General features: G+C 39.2%; 1 long non-coding RNA gene across 1 annotated transcript; it reads left to right on the forward strand.

Annotated features, from left to right (window-relative positions):
- The first annotated feature begins 5,923 nt into the window (after window positions 1–5,923).
- Window positions 5,924–6,824, forward strand: LOC108785147. The gene is made up of 3 exons (XR_001941115.1): window positions 5,924–6,222; window positions 6,447–6,565; window positions 6,756–6,824. It is a non-coding gene; the product is annotated as an uncharacterized LOC108785147 (long non-coding RNA).
- Window positions 6,825–8,674: the final 1,850 nt, after the last annotated feature.

The following is an 8,674-nucleotide window of genomic DNA, read 5'->3' on the forward strand; positions in this document are numbered from 1 at the left end:
GGGATCGAGAAATCGAGAACTTCTGGCGATTAAATCTGCATTGGAAGAGTGGCGATATCTCTTGGAAGGGGCTGATCATCCAATACTTATTACAATACAATACTTTCATATAACCTACCGTCCTGGCTCAAAGAATGGTAAAGCCGATGCTTTGTTTCCTGAAGTGAATGACCAGCAGCCCCCCGATACCATCTTACAGGCTGATAATTTTCTGCTTTTGCAAACCAACCTTGTTTCCCGCATACGGCAAGCAACCTCTGCTGACATGCTACCCCTGGGTTTGGATATACAAGCGAGGGATGGACTGTTTTTTCGAAAAAACAAGATTTTTGTACCTCCGGCCCTCCGTACTGTTGTTATGGAAGACTGCCATGATTCCACGTTGGCAGGTCATTTTGGGGGCCGCAAGACTTTGGATCTGGTACAAAGGATTTTCTGGTGGCCCAACTTGCGCATGGACTGCAAACGATATGTCAACGCATGTAAAACCTGCATCCGGAGTAAGGGTGAAAGATCCAGGGCCTGGGGCCTGTTGAAACCGCTTCCCATTCTGGGAAGATCTTGGGACATGATTTCAATGGACTTCATTGTTGAACTTCCCCCCTCTGAGGAATTTACTGCTATTTTAGTTGTGCTGGATCGGTTTCCAAGATGGCCCATTTCGTTCCCTTAAGGAAGACTGCTTCTGCAGTTGAACTTGCCCGTATCTTTATTAAAGAAGTGGTGAGGCTCCATGGTATTCCGAATAACATTGTTTCCGATAGGGGGGTGCAGTTCACCTCCAGATTCTGGAAGGCTCTCTGTGAAGCACTGGGGATCAGGTTAAGCTTTTCATCTGCTTATCATCTGCAAACAAACGGACAGACAGAGAGGAATAATCAAACGCTGGAGCAGTATCTACGCTGTTTCTCTACCTTCTCTCAGGACAATTGGGCCTCGCTGCTTCCGTTGGCCGAATTTGCCTATAACAATTCTCTTCATTCTGCCACCAATTAAGCTCCCTACTTTACAAACTATGGGTTTCACCCTGCTTTTCTACCAGCAGCCATACAGTACTCTGCTGTACCTGCCGTACACGAAGATCTGAACTTGTTCAGATCTAACAATGAGTTCTTGCAGAGAGCTGTGTTGAAAGCTCAAGGCGACAATAAGAGGGCATTCGACAGGAAACGGAGAGGAGAACTGGATTTGACGCCTGGTGACCGGGTATGGTTATCCACTGTTATTTTGAAGTTGGCTTGCCCCTCCAGGAAACTTGGGCCAAAATACGTGGGTCCCTTTCCATTTATCCAGAGGATCAATTCAGTTGCTTACAGATTGAAACTTCCATTATCGTATAAGATACATCCAGAGTTTCATGTATCGCTGCTTAAGCCTGATGTGCCAGATCCTTTTCCTCAGTGCACTGCGAGGCCTGCTGATCCGGTAGTTATCGACAGCGAAGAGGAGTTTGAAGTGGAGGCCGTAATGAATTGCAGGAGACGCAGAGGGGGTTTTCAATATCTAATTAAATAGAAAGGATATGGCTCTGAAGAAAATTCCTGGGAACCTGAGTCCAATGTTACATAGTTACATAGTATTTGAGGTTGAATAAAGACATTAGTCCATCAAGTCCAACCTATTAGTATCTCATTCTAGGAGTACCTGTACCCAACCCAACCATTGCACACACCTGTTATCGGGTGTTTCACATATAGGCGATCAGCGGGTCCATAGCCCGCCGATCGCCTATATGTGCTCGTTCGCGTCCGTCTAATGTTGCTACCACCATAGACCCCTAATGTCTCCATAAAGAGGACCTGTCAGTGTGCCTTTGCTATTATATAGGGGGATTGTTAGTGCGTGCTAAAACGCTGATTCAATCATTCTTTCGGGCTCATCCTGAAAAGAAAAGACAGTTGGGCATCCGGAGGCTGCCCCTTGGCAGGGGGCAATTTCAGGGTACATCAGTCAACAGCCATAGTACAGCTATTGCCCTGACCGCTGCACGACATGTGCATGCGCGTAATCGGTGCGTTGCCGCTAGTACTGCGCATGCGCGTAATCGGCGCGTTGCCGCTAGTACTGCGCATGCCCGAAGACGTGCACACGCAAGTAACGCATTCCCTTGGCGCCAGGCGGGCTATTTAAAGATGGCTCCTGTATCTGCACTTTGCTGAGAGATCTTCAGCTGTAACCTGCATCTGTGTTTCTGCTCCTGATACCTGTTTGACTCGGCTTGGTTCTTGACAGTGCCTGCTTGCTGCCTGCCTTGTGACCTCGGCTCGTCCCTGACCATTCTTCTGCCTCCTGATCCGGTACCTCTCTGCTCGTTAGTGTATGACCCGGCCTGTTTCTGACTCTGCTTCTTTCGCCTGCTTTTGTACCACGCTGACCGCACGTTACCGATCTGGCTTGTCCCTGACTATGCCTCAGACTCTCACACAAGTATCGTCTGGTCTGCCATCGACCACCAGCTGCATCTGGCGTCCTGTTGTCCGCATCAGCACATCCAGTGTGTCCAGCAGTCATACCAGCCACAGACACTCGTGTCCCCCTCTGCCTGTATAACTACTGTTCCATCTCCAGTGGGGCACAGACGAGAGCAGCAAGGGAAGGCCTTCCTCGTCACTTCAGGCTCATACCAAGATACGTGACAATACCCCTGGCCTGTCTGCTCTGGACAGAACAGGCTCTACCACAGGAGATTACCATTCACCCCTTATTGGATATATGATCCGTGTTATCCGCTCCGCTAGATCTGTACTCTCTTCCGGGACTACTCCTTCCCCATTGAGCCTTTCCGCCGAGTCTAGAGGACAGATCATTTTCTCAATTTTCGCATGCCAACATGTTCCAAGTAGCCCACTTCTGGTCTTCAGGGAAAATCCCCAATCTTCAAGACCTTTCCACAATGGTCTCTCCTCCTCTGCTGCGATGGCAATTACGCTATTTTCTATCTAGCCTTTTGGGTCTCAACCCCCCCAAGGTCTGACATTTCAGACTTCGAGGACATATGCCTTTGAGGTGGGTGACTATGTGTATCATGGTCTATCCAAAGCACATGCTTTATTAGTGCTCACTTCAGACTCTACCCCTCCAGTGTTCCTACCCAAATGGGAAAGAAATTTGAACTTCGTATTCTTTCCTAAACAGAAGGGAGTACATCCTCCATTTTGTACACAAAGCATCCATTAATAGTTCCATTCAAGAATCAGGTTACAAAATCCTCACCAGATGGTACTATGTCCCTGTCACTCCGCACAAAATGTTTCAACAGACGTCGCCGCTTTACTGGAAATGTGGTTAAGCCAGTCTACAGAGTGTATGTATTGTACATTTCATGAGTCTTCATTCGCCACCAAATAGTGTGCGCCACCAAAGAATTAATAATAAAAAAAAAGAAATGTAGATATTATGATATAAATTATGATTATGCGGTGCTAGATACCCTATTGTACCTAAATAATAATACCAAATCTGTAAAAAATCCAATAATCTTAATTAATTGTGTAAATTAATAGTGAAAATTAATCATGATGTGCCACAAACAAACTATTAAATAAATGTGACCCCAGACTGGATAAACAACCATCCAGATATATATAATCACAGTGAATAATTGGTGACTTTATAATCAAAACCAATAATAAATCTTTATAACGTGATAAATGTCAATTCAAATTCATAATTCATCCTTCGAATCCAAACTCTAAAAAGTGCTGGTGTTTAGTGGTCCTCCCAGTGTTACACACAAAGCCCCCCGGGCAGTGCACACTCACCGCATATGCATCGCTTTTACACTTTACAGGTGACCTGAAGTCGGTATTGGATCAGACAGTTTTCAACGTTTCCTCCCAGTTGTTTAGCGAATGTATAGATATGTAGATATTATGATACATTTCATTTGGCACACTGATTGCTGTCTTGGGTTTCACTGACCCCCAGCAAGAGCAAAGATCATCAACAGTGGTAGGGTCAATGACTTTGCATTTTATTTATACATTTCAAATTAATCAAGTCAATCAATATAAGAATACACTTTTATAAAATATTATAACTACTAATTCACTTATTTTCAGAATAATTAATAATAGTCTGTGCTACCAGGTTATTGTGAGGCTCTAAACTCTGATTCAAACAAGGACACTAAAGATAACTATTTATAAAAGCTGCATGAGAGCTTATTAGTATTACTTAGAGACTCAACATAGTTAATTTTTACCTATATTTTTAATGACTCTTTATACAAACAATGACTGCTTCAGAATAAAAGGTTCTTTTGATGGAGCTGAGGTAGCTCCAGACCCTGCCCAGAAGTTGATAATTGCAACATTATTTAATGGGCAAACTTATCATTGAAGAAAATATTGAAGAAACCATATAGTGCACTCTGTAGGACTCAGAAGTGCTTTGCTTAGTGATGTGTAGCTGAGCTTAAGTGTATAAATAAAGTCCTCTTAATAGAGTAAGCATCCTGTTGAGTACTGATAGCATCATGTGATATGTGGCATGATATGGTAAAACAGGAAGATGGGGGATTTTTGCCTTCATTTCTTGGCAAGTGCCCACTGTAATTGTCAGTCTGCTTTTAGCCATGACAACCTGGTGGCTGGGGATGCACCAATATATTTCTAAAAAGGCATGGTCCTCCAATGGCCACCCTGTAATGTCAGCAGTATCTTTGAGACAAATTCCTTTAAAGCTGCGCTCCAAGCTGCTATAGAGAATAATAAGGATTACACTAATGTATTCATGACAAAATGTATTTTTGTACAATTTGCTAATTAAAATACCTAACTGTAACTTTACTTCAGCCTCCGATAATCTACTATATACCAGTATTTATCTGCATCAGGGCTGGGATTGGGAACCAATAAGGTCTGGTATATGCACATGTGCTAACCAAGAACATGCTGGCAGAAGGAGAATGGAAAGTCAGCAGAGAGGGATAAGTTCATCTGCTCCTTCACTGTCCAATCACAGACTGAGGTAAAAGTAGTTCAACATGGGTGGGTTGTCTGCTCGGGCTGTGTAAATCACAGGACTGGATTTACAGATGCATATAATTCTTTAGCAAACAAAAAAGCTCCCTTACATTTATTTCATATAAGGATTTACCAGTTTGCTATGAGTTCAGCTTTAATACAAGTGTTTACTATATAGAAAAGTGATACAATATTAGAGTACTTATGCTACTCAATATTCCATCTTTCCAAGGAATAGTGATATCGGCTTTGTAGCCTTATAATGAAATTAATGATGTTGTTTTAATGCCAGTTATCTATTTATCATTGTCTGCACTCTTCTCAATATAATTTCCAGCTGGTTTGCTCTAATCCAAGCAAAAGGGTTCTGCATTTTACACCATCAATTAGGGTAAATTAGTTCAACCCTTTGCCTAATTTTGCAATAGACTCAGTGTAATAACCCATCCAATGAACTATAGCTAGTGGTGCTTAATGATTCAATTCCCGATTATTAAGTCTTAACCATCACGACACATGGGCATAATTGACAGAAATATGTAATTGATGCACTTTTTAATCATCTTATATCTCTTTACTTAGGGTTAATGACTCTAGTTTACTGAGTTTAAGGGATTAGTTCAATAGGGAAAAAATAATGAATCCATTTTTTCATGCTAATTGCATGGAACACACGGACCTTAAATAATATGTATTGGCTTATTTCCAGTGGCTGCAATATTTGTACATTCAGATTAAAAATGAAAGCGTTTTCCTGTTACAATGATCATATGACTTTAAAACTGCAATACATATATATATATATGGCTTTCAGTACACATGGCAGGAGCAAGGGCCATTCTGTATCAGCGAGAAACCGTAGCTTGTCCAGATTTCCTTACAGGTCCCTGCTAATTCTTTGCCAAAACTAGCTGTGGATGTCTTCCTTTTAATCTCCCATAATGCCTTATTCGATTATTGTCAATGCTCTCCAAGCGTGTACTGTCCCTTCAAACATCTAATTCCCTGAGCTAAACAAGGCAGTTGAGTCTTAACCGTGATACGGAAATCAAAGAGGAAAAAGGGGGAGAAATCTTCCATCTGCACCACATACTTCTCTATTGAATTTTAACTGGATTATTGAGAAAAAGCAAAAAAAGCAAGTATGACATGTGAAACTTAGCACGGGTGATTGGGTAGAAAGATTTCACTGGTCATTCTAACTGCACGGAAGCATGGCTCGGATGATCTTCTGGTTATGCTACATTAATTTTAGGTGAGTAGTTAATATTACTAATTAAAATATACATTAATAGTATTGGATTAAAACAACATTGTTATTTTATAGTACCTGCTATATCATATTATATTACAATATTATAATGTGTCAGTGTATTGTATTTTATACATACATTATCTTGTATGATGTATTGTCATACTGAATTTGACTATAATTAAAGCTGATTTAACAAGGTAAAATCACTCTTTCCAATGTTGCAGGGCAAGTACAGGTCTTGGAGAATATACAGTTTATGATAATATTTACTCTGAAAATATAACACGCATCTTGGATAGGCTACTAGATGGATATGACAACAGACTCCGTCCTGGATTTGGAGGTAAAATCTGTGAGCAAAAAACTTTTCAAACCATATAAAATATCACACTGCAGTGCTTAGTTTAACAAGAGTTATTTGTAGTTCTTATATACAGTTAAAATATTTCCTTTTTTTTACTTATTTATGTTATTATGATGTAATACATTGATTTTTTTAAACCATTAATATAATTTCTTTAAATGTCTATCAGGTCCTGTAACTGAGGTCAAAACTGATATCTACGTAACTAGCTTTGGTCCAGTTTCAGATGTTGAAATGGTAAGTGTTAATTGGCCATTTTCCTTAAATAATGTGTACATGTTTAATGTTAGTGCTTATTTGTGCTATATTACTAGTGTGTCATACATTAAATTATATCAGTACAGTGTACAAGCAAAGTGATTAAAGCAGATTACTTTGTGTAATCTTCTTGTCAATACACAGTATGTCATAAGATACTAGTGCCCTATATATGTAGTTAATCGTTGTTTCTACAGATATCTTTATAAAACTGTAGGGATGAATTTAAGTCATGAATTATGTAAAGGTTAAACATTTTTAAGGCACTAAGCATTACTTTTTTAATTGTATCTACACGCAAACGAATTAAACCTTTTGACACATTAGCACAATAAATGATTAGATTTATTTAAAAGAAATATGTGCATATATGGAGCCTATCATTGCAGATTTCCTTCTAAAACTACTATATGCCTGTCATGCTGATCCTCTGACTTTAATGTTTTCTGAGCCACTGACCTTAAACTAGCATGCTGTTAAGGAAAAAATCCTAATCTGTATATTTGTCCCAGTTCAGTGACTCAAAAGTATTACATTAATTAAATGAGCATGACAGTCAGACATCTAGCATTTTCAGAGATCGATAAATAACAGCCTCCATATTTCTCTCAGTACTAATATCCTTAATTACGACAATGCAAAGACCCACAATGATTTATATTGTAACCCTTTGTACTCACACCATTGAAAAGGTAATTCTAATTTGCTTTCAGTTAAATGTCTGAAACATTTAAACACAGAAGGGACATTTTGATAATGAAAAAAATGGTCAAGCTAAACTTCTAACATATTTCCTGAAATATGTTGTAAAATCAATTGTGATGGAAACCCCATTTATTTAATCTAGGACATGACAGACCATTCATCTAAATTTCACCTGGAGGAGTGCTGCTTGTTCTTGTAACATAATGTTTTATCAAGTCCATTGCATTATAAAAGAAAACAATGGGATTTAATAAAACTGCAGAAAAGGAAATGCACACAAATATTCAGCTATTATCATTAGTGACCAATTATATTAAATAATTGGTTGACATTAGAAACAATCTAATTATTGTGATGATTTAGTATTTTGATGAATCAGTACCCCGATTGGGGTAAAACATTTTTTTTTTAAAGAATACTAAATGTTATGTAGAGTATCCCATTGAACTCTACACCTACATATTTTGCTAGCATTAAAATAAAAGCTGCCTAAAAAAGTAAATTAAACTTAAAACAACTCAAGCTTTTTCTAGAGTGTGTTTTGATATACATGTAAATATACTCTGAACATTTTACGTTGTTTATCTGTAAGGAGATTTAAAGTTACTCTATCATGGAGGAAGTATGAGGGCTTCCATCGCTGACTTTTTGGTGAAAATGCTTATTGCCTGGCTGTGTCTGACTTAAGTACGTTTTGAATCACAGACCCAGGACTAGCATGATGAATGTCGGAAACATGTCAGAATTCCTTATTTCTATACTTGTTCCAAGTACAATGAGTGACTTGGACAGCATTGAAGTCAAAGCATCACCATGACAGCCAGACAGCTAGCAATTTTAAAAGGAGAGTTCAGCAACAGCAGCTTCCATGGTATTTATTTCATAACAGAGTCCTTTTAAATCAGAAATAAAAAAGCAGCCCAGGAACAAATTTTGTAACTTATGGAATGGATAATGCTGGAGGGCCTGTATCCAAAAATGGATGTACAGTGTTCGGTTATCTCAACTGTTCTATGTGTCATCTGAACACTGGGGGTCATTTACCAGAGTATATGCTATTCACTTGGAAATGTGGATTTTTACTTTTCAAAGTTAGTTTTCAGTTAATTTAGTGAATGAGGGGAA

This window comes from Nanorana parkeri, unplaced genomic scaffold (genome assembly GCF_000935625.1).
Source record: "Nanorana parkeri isolate BGI_ZX_2015 unplaced genomic scaffold, ASM93562v1 scaffold8, whole genome shotgun sequence".
Classification (NCBI taxonomy): Eukaryota; Metazoa; Chordata; class Amphibia; order Anura; family Dicroglossidae; genus Nanorana; species Nanorana parkeri.